The sequence below is a fragment of the Helicoverpa zea genome, chromosome 31, assembly GCF_022581195.2.
Source record: "Helicoverpa zea isolate HzStark_Cry1AcR chromosome 31, ilHelZeax1.1, whole genome shotgun sequence".
NCBI lineage: Eukaryota > Metazoa > Arthropoda > Insecta > Lepidoptera > Noctuidae > Helicoverpa > Helicoverpa zea.
In genome coordinates this window covers 3,823,708-3,841,052 of record NC_061482.1, presented here as the reverse complement: position 1 = coordinate 3,841,052, position 17,345 = coordinate 3,823,708, and the positions used below count along the sequence as shown (strand labels likewise).

The window sequence follows — 17,345 nt, the reverse complement described above, 5'->3', positions numbered from 1 at the left end:
TTCAATATACCGCACTGTTGTCAGACGACTTTCGACAACCAATAATTCAGTACGGGCTTCTGAACTTATGCCTCGCCAAACCAAGATGGACCCACCATGAAAACTGACTGTTTGCTTGGTAGTGGTGGGAAGAAGCCATTCTCCGCGTTTTCTCCATTCACGTTCACGGTCGTCTGGAGCTCTTAAGACGACTCTACATTCATCGGTCCATAAAATCCATTGGTCATGCGTCCAATTTGCATGTTCTCTTACAAACCTAAGTCTGGCTATGCGATGGTGCAGGAGAAATTCCGGGCCTCGAGTTCGTCTTCGAGCACGCAGATCCCGTTCCTGCATCCTTCTTCTTATTGTGCGCTTACGGAAGATGACTTCTCTTGCTGTTTGCAAAAGCTGGCGTATCTCTAACGCAGTGAGAAACCGATTTTTCATTTATGCACGTACGATAAATCGGCCGTCGAGCGCCGACGAACACCTTACACCCCCACCTTTTTGGTCTTGAAATGATGACCGAGGTGATGAAATGTACTGATCAGCTGAAGCTCCCCATGTCTGTCGTGGGTATCTCGAAGGCCTAGGCGCAGTGTACCTAGGATAGGGTATAAATTTAGATGAATCATGCCCGTTTTCACCAACAAATACATAAATTTAGGGAGCATTTACGGAACACTTAATAAGAATTTCATTTTCACCAAAGCTTAGGTGTCCGTTATAACCTTAAAATTTCACTTGAACTTGGGGGCCCGATTGATGCCTGCTTAAACAACCCCTACACGGAGGAGAAAAGACTAGCGGAGATGCCCTAACGAAAAATCTCCTAACAAAGCAGCGCGCCAAAATTCGGGTGAGCGGGGGACGAGGAACGTTACTGTCTCCACCCGTGCTCCACCTTTATACGCCTTTTATGGGAAGCCACCCATTTTTTGTAAATCCATCTAGCGTGGAATAGGATGATTAAAATCTAACCCTAAACTAACATCGACCACTAGTGACATACTCAAAAGTAAAGTAAATACTCAAAATTAATAATTCTTTTAAAATAGTAATTCAATTAGAAAGTTTAAAGAAGCATTCATTTGAAATGAACGAAGAAAAAGAGAGAGATAAAAAATTTAGAAAATTAATTGTTATATAAGTATTATTTTGTGCAGAGAACATGCCCCACAACAATTTATTTACTCCTCCAGAAATGAAATAGGTATCTAGGAACCATTAAACGGAGACTCGATGAAAAATCATTTTTATTCACCACGGGTCTAAAATACCCGCATGGTGTAATTTATGTATCAACTTATGGCATTGTGTTAGTTCGTCTACTAGCTACTATGGCATCACAAGCACGAAAATTCGTTCTATTTGTTCTAGAACCGTGCTGCGATGACTGTTGTTATTTTCGATGTTGCCACATTACGAAATTCACCAAGAAAAATGGGAATTAAAATTATAGGGACAGTGCTTATCAAATTAGAGTTTTCACAACTGTATCATAACGGCGCATCCACTAAATAAGTAGCAGACTTTATGTGAGTCGGATGTTGCTCTGAGTAAAGGTACATTCAAAAAGTTTGTACGGCAAGAGAGATATACCTATGTAAAACATTGCTGATCTATTCTAATATTATAAAGAGGAAAACTTTGTTTGTTTGTTTGGTTGTAATGGATAAACTTAAAAACTACTGGACCGATTTTAAATATTCTTTCACCATTAGAAAGCTATATAATCTGCAAGTAACATAGGCTATATTTTATCCCGGTGCGGGCAGTAGCTCCCACGGTACGCGGGTGAAACCGCGGGAAAACGGCTAGTGATGAATATAAATAAATCTACATAGTTAGAGTTATGATTAATTTTAAGATAATTGCAGCTTTTTTAAATAAGACCTTTTTTAAGAATGGGTGATTGCATTTTCGATGTCTGGTAGCACTTAATTTTGTAACGGGTCTCTCTGTCTTGATGAACACAATTTTACTTCAAATATACGTAAGTCGACTACTTACCGAAAGATGGTGTTTTTATAATATTAAATTTTCATGATAATATATCATATGTTTTGGTTTGTAAATAATCTATAAAAAAACTTGTAGGATGCAAGGATAAATGAAGCTGCTTTTTAAGGCAAAAATTGGTACCAATAATATACATTGATACAAGATTGATACGAAAATAATACAAATTCACTTAGAGGTTCTAGAAATGCAGCTATTCGACGACAGATGTCTCTAGCAAAAAATATGTTTTAAAGCTAAAATATTACTTACACGTGAAATGTTATCCTATGGTATGTTTGACTTTGGATCCTGAGCAATTTCTACAATTAATGATAGCGCATTTCATCGTTTTAATCGAGTAACAAATAAAATCTGTTGAAATTGTGGTAAAAATACAACCATGACAAGATGTCAGTTTGATGTAAAGGACGGTATATGGGCGGTGTCCAGCCACGCCTGCCGTGACGTAGCCGTGACGTATTTGACCTACCTGAAGGCGCGTGACCTACCTGCGTTAGGGCATCTCCGCTTGTCTTTTCTCCTTCGTGAACCCCTATCATTATCATGACAGAATACAAACATATTTCGAATCGTTTCTAGCGATGGATAGTGAAATGAAACGATTTTTTTTAGAAAGTTTAAAAGCTGTGGAGGTTGTGGATATGTTAAATAATAATCATTAGAAGACCACGTATCTAACGTGAAAGAGCAGATGGCTGAGAAATACGACGATCATGATTTTTTTATAAGATATAGGTTATCGCTTGCCATCAATGCACTTGCTAGGTCGTGATGTCGCTGGATTATTCAAAGATAGGAAGTCCTGCATGTCCATAAATACACAGACCATAACAGATGCAAATCTGGTAATCACTAAGTAATGATGTTGTTTCGCGGTGGCCGGGACATGACTCAACTATATACCAAAACAGCAGTAGATACCAATGATTCGAAAATGGTGAATATAAAGGAGCTATCTCCTGGGTTATAGTGGATAGCCTCTGAAGGTAAGAAGAAGGTAACATTGAACATAATAAATTAAAACAAAGATAGTAAACAAATATTTTAATATTAGTCCTCATGTGATGTACCAAACATTATCATCCTCCTGCCCCAACTCAATTTGGGGTCGGCGCAGCATGTTTTTACACGTCTTTCCAATTTCTCACACCACCTGAAACGAAATAAATAGAATAAATCTATAATTTTAATTTCTTCCCTTTTTCTTTTAACTCGTGGAAAACAAAAATACAATGAAGCCCACATTAAAACAAGGAACACAGTTGAACGGCAATATCTTAACACGCTATATTATTCCACACAGATATTATTCACATATACCTGTAAACGGTTCCTGTCGCATTAAAACTATTTGTGACTGGATCCAAGCTTTGTTTTTGGCTTCGTTCGTGGTACCATCCGTTTTTTGTTTAATATTGTGTCTCTATGAGATGTCAGCAATTTCACTAACTTTTTCTTCTGTAAGAAAGGTTCGTCCTCGTTTTCTCTTCTCTGCCAAAATAAACTTATCTTTTCAACAATAATAAACCCAAAATAAAAACCCAATTATACACATCAGTCAATTTGACAAACGCGCGAAGGACATAGGTAAAAATCACCTGTAGAAAACCTCTTTACTGTTTTATTGCATAAAACAAAGCGTAAAGTAGTCAAAAGTTAAATTAAAATAACATCACAAGATAATTTATTCACAGGCTTTAGTAATATATACTCGATTGACGTTTATTTCTTAAGAAGTACTGAAAATCATTTTATCGATAAAATATCGACTTTTCTTTATCGTTTGTAGAACTAGTAATCTGTCACTTACTTAAGGGATTCATGTACACGTGTGGTGAAAATGAATTTAGGTAGGTGTCAAATTGGGAGGGCTCTTATTGTAAGTAGCATTTAGATAGGGAAACGGTAAGAGATTGTTGGTGAAAACTGGCATCAGTGTTTTGTCTGGAAATGCCACGCAATGTTGATGGTGCAAAACTTGATAAATCTCGCTCGCTATTCAAAGTTACTGGCTCTACTGGAGTGTATGATGTACCCCTAAGTATAGACGATTCTACAATATCATCTCTCGACAGGCCAGGTGGAGGATAAATGTAACCTTCACCTACATCATCCACCGCAGCATTAGCTGTATTCGTTTCGAGTCTTGGTGCTTCTAAAAACTGTCTGAAGGCAAAGCTCGGCATAGTATGATCAACGATTGATGTACAAGAAATTGTTTCAGTTTGGCTCCTTAGAGCTGCTAACAAGTTACTTGAGGTTTCGGGAAGTTCAAGTGGAACTACGGGGACACACTCAGTTGCAGCCTCAGTTTGAGATTCAACCACAGCGCTTGATAAATCAGTTTCTGTTGCGATTGTCGGTGTAGAAATATTTTGTGACAAGTTGAGTGAATCTTTTGATTGGCTCCGAGTTTCTAAAGAAAAGCGTCTTGCAATTGCTAATGACCTTAAGTCAATATTTGGTGGTAAGGGCAGAGATACTGATAGACTTTGTTTTTTCTTCGGGATCTGTCCTTTTGATAGATTGCGTGAGCGCTTCGACGATACTTAAACATCCTCTAAGATGCTTTGAGCCTCAGCTTTACGATCTTTTGACGAACGATCTTGTAACGATCTACGATCTGAAATAGATATCGATAATCTTCGTCTGTCTGTCTGTGGGCTGTCAAAGTTTGAGGCACGCTACGTGTAAATTTTAGTGCCCTCGTCCAATCCATCGTCGTACATATCGTCGGTTGTGGGCGAACATTTGTCGAGGCACGATTTTTTCGTAGTCCGAAGTGGCAGCGGCGGTTTCATAGCATCTTTTAAATGAGCTTTTGGATGCATTTCTTTCACGTATCCTTCGCCAGTTGAATTTTTTTGGCGTGAGTCGACGACTCGTGGATTTTGACGTTTGACTAGCAAGTTTCAATCGACGTTGGGTATCATTTGATGAATGTACTGTATCACCTGACGGTCCTCCAGCATCTGAAGGACGCTTTGAATCATATGATTCGGAGCGTGCCCTTTTCGAAGCTGAATGTGTCGTATTTTTATCTGAAGCTACAGCTGTTGACGGTATAGATTTCTTGTTCAACATCTTAGAGTCACTTATCATTTCGGCAGATGTTACTTTTGTAGAGCGAACTGTATCAGTTTTTTCGATATTTCAACGTTAAAATTCGATGGTAATGGTAGCGAGACAGATATGCTAGGCATGAGTTCAAGTGGAAATACGGGGACACACTCAGTTGCAGCCTCAGTTAGAGATTCATCCACAGCGCTTGATAAATCAGTTTCTGTTGCGATTGTCGGTGTAGAAATATTGTGTGACAAGTCGAGTGAATCTTTTGATTGGCTCCGAGTTTCTAAAGAAAAGCGTCTTGCAATTGCTAATGACCTTAAGTCAATATTCGGTGGTAAGGGCAGAGATACTGATAGACTTTGTTTTTTCTTCGGGATCTGTCCTTCTGATCGATTGCGTGAGCGTTTCGACGATACTTTAACATCCTCTAAGATGCTTTGAGCCTCAGCTTTACGATCTTTTGACGAACGATCTTGTGACGATCTGCGATCCGAGATAGATATCGATGATCTTCGTCTGTCTGTCTGTGGGCTGTCAAAGTTTGAGCCACGTTACGTGTAAATTTTAGTGCCCTCGTCCAATCCATCGTCGTACATATCGTCGGTTGTGGGCGAACATTTGTCGAGGCACGATTTTTTCGTAGTCCGAAGTGGCAGCGGCGGTTTCATAGCATCTTTTAAATGAGTTTTTGGATGCATTTCTTTCACGTATCCTTCGCCAGTTGAATTTTTTTGGCGTGAGTCGACGACTCGTGGATTTTGACGTTTGACTAGCAAGTTTCAATCGACGTTGGGTATCATTTGATGAATGTACTGTATCACCTGACGGTCCTCCAGCATCTGAAGGACGCTTTGAATCATATGATTCGGAGCGTGCCCCTTTCGAAGCTGAATGTGTCGTATTTTTATCTGAAGCTACAGCTGTTGACGGTATAGATTTCTTGTTCAACATCTCAGAGTCACTTATCATTTCGGCAGATGTTACTTTTGTAGAGCGAACTGTATCAATTTTTTCGATATTTCAAAGTTAAAATTCGATGGTAATGGTAGCGAGACAGATATGCTAGGCATGAGTTCAAGTGGAACTACGGGGACACACTCAGTTGCAGCCTCAGTTAGAGATTCAACCACAGCGCTTGATAAATCAGTTTCTGTTGCGATTGTCGGTGTAGAAATATTTTGTGACAAGTTGAGTGAATCTTTTGATTGGCTCCGAGTTTCTAAAGAAAAGCGTCTTGCAATTGCTAATGACCTTAAGTCAATATTCGGTGGTAAGCGCAGAGATACTGATAGACTTTGTTTTTTCTTCGGGATCTGTCCTTTTGATAGATTGCGTGAGCGCTTCGACGATACTTTAACATCCTCTAAGATGCTTTGAGCCTCAGCTTTACGATCTTTTGACGAACGATCTTGTGACGATCTACGATCCGAGATAGATATCGATGATCTTCGTCTGTCTGTCTGTGGACTGTCAAAGTTTGAGGCACGTTACGTGTAAATTTTAGTGCCCTCGTCCAATCCATCGTCGTACATATCGTCGGTTGTGGGCGAACATTTGTCGAGGCACGATTTTTTCGTAGTCCGAAGTGGCAGCGGCGGTTTCATAGCATCTTTTAAATGAGCTTTTGGATGCATTTCTTTCACGTATCCTTCGCCAGTTGAATTTTTTTGGCGTGAGTCGACGACTCGTGGATTTTGACGTTTGACTAGCAAGTTTCAATCGACGTTGGGTATCATTTGATGAATGTACTGTATCACCTGACGGTCCTCCAGCATCTGAAGGACGCTTTGAATCATATGATTCGGAGCGTGCCCTTTTCGAAGCTGAATGTGTCGTATTTTTATCTGAAGCTACAGCTGTTGACGGTATAGATTTCTTGTTCAACATCTCAGAGTCACTTATCATTTCGGAAGATGTTACTTTTGTAGAGCGAACTGTATCAGTTTTTTCGATATTTCAACTTTAAAATTCGATGGTAATGGTAGCGAGACAGATATGCTAGGCATGAGTTTATGTGGACGTGTTACTGTCTCTGATTGACTCCGATCACGTTTTGTCAAGCGTGTGTTCTAGTTTTGTTTTATTTTTCTCAGGATTACGGTTAGCATTTTTAATTTCATCTGAAGCTGGCTTAGTAGGTAAAGGTTTTGAAGGAATGGCAAGTGCTAGTCGCGATGTGTCAGTCGTCGGTGACAACTCAATATCTGAATCAACGCATAGTTGACTAAGTCCGAGTGCACTAAATGAATCAATGTAAAAGGTCTGCGCCTTCCAACAAGGAACGTTCAGGTGGATGTACTCGCCGCATATGCGCGGAACCTTTCCATTAGTTAAGGGAACCCCCTATTTCTGTAATGTCTCTGGTTAAGAGAGCATCCCAATTATGTCTTAACAAAGTGTCATAATAGCTGAGCTTGACGATATGGTCAGGTCAAAAAACGAAAGATGTTCCTTGAGATTATTTCTGTTTTTTGTACACGTCCTCGTGTAAGTGCACTGTACTTACACGAGGACGTATAAAGCGCAGGATGGCCGTGTCGGAACGTCCCGACTGGCTACATAACTGAGCTACAAAACCGGTCGATCATTTTTGACACAGCTCAGGATCAAACCAAAAACCACATAGAAGACGTGCTCTGCAATTGTAATTATATCCAATAAAGCACAAGATTATTTATAAGTCACGTAAGACATTTTGCTGCTTTTTCTTTACAAAAACACAAAACATAATTAGAATAATTTCACCTCACAACTCATGTTTAGTCGTACGAGACCTTGGTGTGAAATAATAGCAAGGCATTGCAGTCACTGACACTGCAGCTAAACAGGAGTAGTCTCCTTTCACACGAAGCATATGAGCGGCCTCGCGATAGCTTGAAGAGCTGTTTCATTCGAAAAACAGAATGCGTGTTGCCAGCTCATGTAGTACTCTTCTCGACATAAAACTTACAGCACTTCTTACTCAACGCTAGGCTTATTTATACCTCATACTACGACAAGTAATATTCCTGAGTTTTAGATGCACTATCCGCACCATTTATAATCTAAACATCGGATAGATAATGGTCATAAAGGTGTAACTTGTGACTTCAACATGGCTGTTCATGGTCACTTCCTTCGATATTCGGTGTTTTACTTATCGTCGAAAAGAAATCCAAGGCGTTAACACGAAAGCACTAATCTGCTATTGTAAGGAATCTTCGTAATATCGATCGATAGAGTTCCAGCTGGTGGACAGTCTTCGGTGTTTCCAGGATCCGATCCCTTTTTGGTTATCAAACGATTTAGCAGAAGCCAACTTTAAATAGCAAATAAAATATCGATGTTTAATTTTAAGATCATGACATCTTCAACGTCCGTCATCCTTCTGCCCGTCATAACTTCTTCTTCTATACCAGCCCGGTGAGTCCAGGTTAGTAGCAAGGAGGATTCATATCTAACAATATACATATACACCAATATCACAATGCAAGTATTCGGTTTTGTTCTTGCTCACCTTTAAACCTACCGTATCTGGCGAATACAAAAAATGGCGTGCGTTGTCCCCCGACCCGGCATAAAAACGAATTGACTCTGGGAGATATCACTCTCTTTTCTCAGCTTCCTTTCAATAACTAGATAATAGAATGGAATTTATACATTAATAAAAAATATAAAATTGGTCTCAACTGGGACTAGGTTAAAAGTAAATTTATACTAAGGATCGCCAACCGATTTGAAATCAGATTTCAATATTGAAAACATTTTAATCTTATGGTCAGTTCCCAGTTTTCTCGATGGCAATAAAATCTAGCCATTTCATTTCCCCCACTTACTAGATCAATATCAAGAGTGAACCTTTTTTAACCATGTCAAGGAAGTTGACAGCAATCGATGCTGGCATCGTTTATTGAAATCGGATTTCAACGTATTATAGGCATACTATAACAACATATATACATATATATTAACACTCAATCCTTCTCCATGTGAGAGGAGGCCATATATCGCATTATAAATGATGGATAAAGTCCTTGCCAAGCAAGATTTTCATCACCATTCGTCGTCAATCTTTCTAGGGTTTACGCTAGGTACGTCCATTATACTTAATAAATAGTTGGAAAGTAGTTTCTGGAACTATTAGCTATATTTTTATTTGTCCGTTGCAATAGCCTGGGATCGGTTTATCATTGAGTTTTCGGATAACTGTGTACTTTACGTACGCGTACGAGTCTTTCTAATGTGGTGCACATACCGAAATGAAGGAATCTATGCATTGTTTAATAGACGGAAAACGTATTACTGCCTAAACTTCCTTAATTCTCTATTATACGCGCCTGTAAAACGCCTCATACCGTTTCATATACTGTGAATACAAGTTTTGCTCACCTTCAAGTTTGTGAACGTTAACACATGTATTTGCAAGTGACTTGCTACTACATAATGTACATTAATGGGACTTGAGGGAACATGATTAGATTGTCATTGAGTGGAAAAAGTGCCGTAAGTGCCTTGACACAGTCTAGCCAGGCATACAACCTTATACGCCTCTTGGTGTACACATGATGCCAAAAGACAATGTGATTTGCATCTTTTTACTTCACATGCTATCTTTTTATAGATAATTAGGGTTCATAAAAGTCCTAGTAATATCGTCATGAAATAATCGGTTTAGGTTTTTTTTAAATGCCTACCAGAAAAGTAGCCCTCAGCCACATTTCAGAAATGGCAGGCCATTTCATGAAGTGAAAAAATCTACGATGTCGCTACGACACGTCTATGCTGCACTACATTTTTGTTGGTTTACAGGCTCCGTTGAAAAAATCTTTCATTCTTTAATTTAAGAAAGCTGCGGTTACGGCAAGAAGTTAACCGGAGACGCATGTAAAACCTTGGAAAAACAGTATACCAATATTAAGGTCTTTTTTTTTAACGACGTCAAAAATCATCAAATGACCCCTCCCGCTGTGGGTTAGCAGCGGTGAGGGAGTGTCAGACTCTTACTGACTAAAAACCGTCGTGTTCCGTCATTGGCCTTTTATGTACCAGGGCCTTGGCCCTGCTGGGCCCCGCTGGGGTTGCTGACATCTCTTTGAGGAGTGCGTGGAACAACGCGCGCCGAACAACGCGCGCCGTCGACACGGGTCTGTCGTCTAAGCAGACAGAGGGACGATGAGCCACCCGAACTCACCGCCCACAGACCCACGCCTACGGTGGCCGGGAGTCATCTCGCGACACCCGGCGCCCGTGGTCTCTACCTGGCCCAGTGCGGCGGCCGGGATGAGAGGTGCGGACTCTCTGGCGTTCCGCCTCCTTCTTCTCGAGCATGACCGCTTCGCAGAAGGAGGCGACGGCATCCCATTCCCTCTCGCCCCGGACCATGGCCTGAACCAGGGCCGGACGCGAGAGGTCGCCGCCGCCTAGAACCTCGACGAGGACCCGGCGGTGCCCTTCCCACGCAGGGCACTCCTGGACTGTGTGGTCCACCGTGTCCTCGGGGCTGTCCGCACAGTGGTGACACCCGGGCGCCTCCTCACGACCGATTCGATGCAGGTACCTCCCGAAACAACCGTGTCCGGTGAGGACCTGCGTCATGCGGTACGTGAGGGCGCCGTGACTCCTCCCGAGCCACTCCTCAAAGAGGGGACTTAAGGTCTGTGTCTGTGTTCGTCGTTTCAAAATAATGTGCCGTCAACCGGCGCGGGGCCCCTGTCAATTTTTTGTCCATCTGACTGCATCTTTTTTCGCAGTAAAGCATAGCATAGTATAAATCAAGATGAAATGGATAACATATATTGAGGCGTGTGTTTCCTCGCAGTGGTGTCATTTTAATACGTCAAAGTATTAAAATGACACATATTTCCATTTATATCGCATTTGACATACATTTAAAAAGGCAATCGAACTTTCCGCTTGACTGAGAGCTATACAGCGTGTTACAAAAGTTACCGTAGCGCTAAAAGGGGGTGAAATGGCCCCTTACAAAGAGTCAATCAATCATTTTTTTAAAATCATAATATCACTCATTGACTTATCGCAAAAAAGCATTAAATTTTTCATAGATATGCATGCAAGCCCTTCCTCAAGAATATTATGGAGTAAGTAAAATACGCCTACTCTTTATTCTTATTTAATTTGAGCTGACCGCCATGAGGTAAAAGATTTGTATCTAACAGTAGTAGATTAGAAGTAAGAAGTAAGTTTACTTTCCAAAAAAATAGTAACTTAGAAATGATAAAAAATATGTTTAGAAGCCAGTTTAGTATTACTAAAATGAGATAAATGTGTATAGATAGTAAAACTGCGACTGGGAAAAAGAATTGTGGGTACAATCATTTCTGTAGTTGAATTATATGACTTTTTGTACGGGCTAGCGATGTTTTCTACGATAATTTATTATTTTTGTAACACGTTGTATATGGGTATTTTTCCGTACTCGCTGACAGTCGTGTGAAGCACAGCCGGTACGAGTGCGCCAAGTGACGCCATTATGTCTTGACACTCACAACAATGAAACTCATTTGTTTGGCTCGCGCTTCACAAGCGTTCTCGTGACTTTGCCATGTATTCATTGAAAGTTTTCGTTAGTAGTATGTTCGTGGTGCTTCAATATAATTACGTGCATGGGAGACTTGTTGAGAATTGTATGCAATTATACACTTTGCGTACCAACATAGTTGCTCGGGAGATGATGTTGATACACTTTGCGTTAATGAAAAAAATGTAAATGGATAGAAAAAAACATCGAGAACATACACGAATCTGTAGCTTTGTGATTGTTTTAAAGCGTCGAGAATAGGTACGTTAAACAGTATTGCTGTAATTGATATGAGGCATATTTATTATATTTACTTTTTTGAATATCCGGTATGTCAAACGGTATGTAACAAAAAAAGAACCGTAAAAATAAAAAAATAAAAAATTTGCAAACAAAGTGAATACAATAAAAATATGCGAGAATTAGAACACCATATGTGTCAGTCATTACAAAACAACGGAAATTCCCCTTGAAAACTGACAGCTGTCAACTAGTCAAAACATTCGATACTCCTAACTTTATCTCTGCTTTGCCCATGATGTTGTAAATTATGAAAACGAAAAAATTACTCCTGTGGCCAAACCACTGAATAGATTAGGTATTTTTTTTACAATTCGCCTTAGAATATCGTAAGTAAAGTATATGTGATAGGATTTAGTGTGATTAGGTACGACACACCCGATATAAGGAATGTTGTGAGAATTTCAAAAATGTTGGAAGCTGGTGACCGGCAACGTATACTACTATACAATAAAAGCTCTCTGTAGACACGCTATCGCATCAGTGGCTACGGTAGCGGAAGACTCGCAGATAAAGGACAATGGGCAGATTGGTATACCCCACCAATAGCAATGTCATATATATCATTGGATAGGCCTTTTTATGTAGAACAACATTTACTATGACAGCTTTGCTGAAATGTTTGTCCGTTCTGAGATATAGATCAAAAACTGTGCAAAAGTTAGAACTAAGTAATCTATTGATAACTCAAGTTTTTAAAGGAAAATCTAAGTACTACCAAGTGTAAGTCTTGTAAGTGCTACCTGCTGTGCCCGTTAGGGTCCATAATTGTTACTATTATGTAGCATTTCAACCTTTTATTGTATCAACTGGATTTTGGGCGTAATGAGAAACCGCACCAATAGCAAAGTCATATATATCGTTGGATAGGTCTTTTTAATTGGAACAATATTTACAATGACAGCTTTGTTCTATTGTTTGTCCGTTATAAAAGGTTGAAATGCTACATACCTAATAGTAACAATTATGGACCCTAACGGGCACAGCAGGTAGCACTTACAAGACTTACACTTGGTAGTACTTAGATTTTCCTTTAAAAACTTGAGTTATCAATAGATTATTTAGTTCTAACTTTTGCACAGTTTTTGATCTATATCTCAGAATGGACAAACATTTCAACAAAGCTGTCATAGTAAATATTGTTCTACATAAAAAGACCTATCCAATGGTATATATGACATTCCTATTGGTGGGGTATACCAGGTCCCATATATTTGTGCCCATTGTCCTTTATTATAATACTCTTCTGCGTACTTCGTAATTGGCGTTATGTTCGATTAATAATTCTATGTATATGTATTGTGAAGGAACAGTACATCCAAAATACTGATTTAGTTTAGATAACCGTGCCATTAGCGCCATGGTGTATGTTAGGCTCCTCAGCCCCTCAGGTGCAAAGGTGTGGTGCAACAATGTAATTTATTTTTTAATCTTTCGAGTTTATAACTGACCTTTAGTTTTATACCTAATTTTAAAAATTCTTTCGAGCGCGTTCTATTTCAAGTAATCATGAATCACGTAATCATGCAGGTGTTTTTATACTGATATATCTCCAATCAATATTACGTATGTATGAAATCTGGAATTGCAGATACGAATCTTTAATAAATGGATTTCGATAATATTATCCGTAAGCTAAGTTTTCATAGTTAAGGTTCTAGCGCTGTTAATATTATTTCTAGCGCTGTTAATATTTTTCCAAAAACACAAGAGTGAAAAAATTTAATTCACATCTGACTAAAAGTCGGTGTCTCAAGGATTTTACTGCAATCCAGTCAAATTACCAGAATCTGCATCAATTCTTTAGATTAAAACGTAATACATTCGTCTTGACGTTTTATTAGTTCGGTACCGAAATATGGAGTAACAGTACGCAAGGACGTCCAAAATATGGTTAAATGGTTTCTTGGTGAACGTCAGGATGGCTGTCACTCCTCACCAATCCTCTCGAAATTCATGTAGAGAGTTGCTACCTAATTGCTACCAGCTACCATTACTCGTAGTTGCTACCAATTGCTACCCTCGTGGTTTCAAATATATTCAACAGCTAAAGGTGACAGCCATCTTGTTATCAGGATAGCTGTCACTTTTCCCAGTGTGAAGAAACGGCGCAAAAGTGTTGAGATAATAAAAAATAAGACAACTGAATAAGATTAAGTGAAATCGAAGTGAAATCAGTGTGACGGGTGACCTTGGTGATCTCCGCACAGTTTTTCGAAGCGGGGAATAAAACTAGACACTCTGCTACTCTCATTTCTTGCTCCACATTAATTTTTGAGATATTTTTTCTTAATTACAGCTACGGCTGAAAATCCCGCTTCGCATAAATATAATGTTGCCAACGGAATGAAAACTTTTTAAACTTTTGAAGTTAAATTTCGATATGCCTTTTGAATCGATAACCAAAACTCCAACAAATCGGAACTCGTGAAGACAAAAGAGAGTTCAATGAGACTCTCTTCATCTTTTGATGTGAATCCTGGTGGAGTTTGTGCATGAAACCTGGTGGAGTTTGTGCATGAAAAGGATCCTGATCTGCAAGGACCTGTCTGACATGGATCGAGCACCGTCAGTACATATACCAATACACTTTTGTTTACAATGCCTCAGACAGGGTTTCAAGTAAAAGTGAATTATCTTCTTGTAAACCTTTAAACACAATAAAAAATAATTAGAATTATAATTTCTAAGATCGCGTCATTTTTTCACGTGTGATATTTCGAAAACAAAAAAAGTAAGAACAAAAAAGAAAAGCGAAAAAGTTTCCATTTCACGTTCCACGGCGTTCTAATGTTAAACACTTTTCCCATTCCAAACCATTTTCTGCGCTTTTAAAAGAATTTCAAACAAGGCTTGGGCATAATAATATTGTCAGCCAGAAAGCGTACGCAGCATCATTTTTGCTGTCAGTAGTTTCATCAAGTTGCAATCCAAAGTCGCTGTTATTCATTTTGTTTTTTAATTGATGATTGAGATGAATTCTTCTACTGATAGTATCGATAGATAAGGGACCTTAGAAATTAATTTCCCAGCCGATTCTCCCACCATAATAATCACCATTTCGAGAGCAGCTGGTAGAATAAGATCTTCTGCTATCGTGTGAGGTAGGTACTACTTAATTTAGCATAAGTAGAAACCATTCTGTACCTGTGAATATTTAATTTTGTGGTTTCTGATAATAATCGAGTATCGCTTCACGGCGCACCAGGGCGCCGCGGCGCACACTTTGGGAAACCCTGTACTAATCAGAACTTTTGACTTAGGTACAGTAGGCGCTATCTATTATAATCCGACAGCTGTTATGAATTTGGCCGAAAAGTGAAATAAAGCAATCATTTTTGATTGAGGTGTCTTTACAAATGTTACTTGTTAAATGAAATTCCCGAATTACAGAAGCATTATTGAGTAACGCCAATTGCAGGGTAAATACAACATCCTGGTTTCAGTATTTTTCAGAAACATGAAGTATTAAAAATAATAAAATATTTACGTAAATACGCATAAATCCAAGTGGCGAAATGCCATTGTAACTTGTTACAGCTTTTTTTTTTATCGTCCCACTGCTGGGCACAGGCCTCCTCTCACACGGAGAAGGATTGAGCATTAATCACCACGCTTGCTCAATGCGGGTTGGTGATTTCAGACTTAATTGTCCAGGTTTCCTCAAGATGTTTTCCTTCACCTTTTTGTCAGCCGTTGGTGTCTAAGAAGATATACTTAGAAAGTACATACAAACTTAGAAAAGTTATATTGGTACTTGCCTGACCTGGAATCGAACCCACATCCTCATACTCGAGAGGTTGGTTCTTTACCCACTAGGCCACCACGACTTATTATAACTTAAAACGCTAAATTAAAACTTGTGCGACATAAAATGTATAATATTTATAACCAAAAAGAAATTGAAACTTACTTAAAAATCATTATGAAGAAAAAAAAACAAGTCGTCGGCCCTGATAGATGAAAGTAAAAAAAACATCTTGAAAATGAATGGCTTATTATGAAGATTTCAAAATGGTTTGTATATTTTCATATTACATAAATAAATGATACATTGCACTGGCAATCAATTTCAATAGCAGTTTCTTTGTTGTCCGATTTGAAATAAGTTTGTGCAATTGTAGATCTTATATAATATAGAATGGCGTCCACGGCCGATTTCGGCCACGGCGGCTGTTCTCATTTAAGGAGCTCAGCCAGCTGCGCAGGACATATTATAGTGCACGAGCATTTGCGCAGACACAGGTGCACTCGCTATTCCTTCACTCTCATAACCCGATGGGACGGCAATTCGACACGACCGGATTGTAGATCTTATCTTATATGTGTTACGGGTAATGCTAGAAGGTGGAGTAAACCTAGGTTTACCCGGGTTGACTTAGTATTACCCTAGGTTTACTCCACCTTCTAGCATTACCCGTAACATATGCATCAACACTTTTTTCGAACACAAAGCTTTAACCAGCTGACAAGTTAAATTATCATTACTCTGTATAGTTTGATGTATAGTGGGATTGAGGTCATCGATGTATGCTAAGGCTAATATTTGAGCAACCGAATCTAAGGCACAAGTGTTTTTAATAGTTATAAGCCACCTTTTTTATTTTTAACTTGTACATTATAAACTAAACAATAAACTAGACCTATATTTACATTAAAAAAAACTTGAAACTAATGAAGGGCGTCGAAAAATTGGTCCTCATCCCTGTCACCCGGCAGTGTACCCAAAAGGCTGGCTGCATTGCCACGTTGAATGGCAAATTATAATCTTGTTACCAATGCTTAATCTGCTTCCGTTTGAGAGTAACATAATAGATTTTAAAGATGGATTTAATTTTCTGTTCTTCGGTGCACCTTTACCTCTCCAGTTCTCTATATTACTTGGTATATCAAAAACACCGAATCATTTGTGAAGTCCGCAGATGCGATTTTATTTATATTTTTTCATTTACTGAGATATTATAATAAATACCTTTTTCGCGCATTTCAGGAAATTTTCTTTAACTGGTAACATTTACAAGAACCTGGCAATATTTTCGGCCACATTCATAACCGCTATCATTATTGTGATTATAATAGATAGCGCCTACGTCAAAAGTACCGATTAGTATTTAACTGACGGCTTGCTAATTTATTTTCGCAAGGCACAAAAACATTTTTTTTATATGTTTTTATCCACGAAATCGATGCGGCCCAAAGTTTAATTCTGGAGAATAGCAATTAGGTAGCAACTCTGGGTGAAAAAAAAAACTGAATATTGTGCACCGGTTCTTCACACTGGAAAAAGTGACAGCCATCCTGATATCAGAATGTCTGTCACCTTTAGCTATTGAATATCTTTAAAACCATGAGGGTAGCAATTAGGTAGCAACTCTATATGTATTTCGAGAGAATCGGTGAGGAGTGACAGCGATCCTAACCATATCATAACGTTAACGTTTCTTGGATGGAC

At 39.0% G+C, this 17,345-nt stretch overlaps 1 protein-coding gene across 2 annotated transcripts in view; it reads left to right on the top strand.

Annotated features, from left to right (window-relative positions):
- Positions 1-17,345, top strand: part of LOC124645483 (potassium channel subfamily T member 2) — a 76,474-nt gene that overhangs the window by 28,739 nt on the left and 30,390 nt on the right. The window lies entirely within an intron of this gene.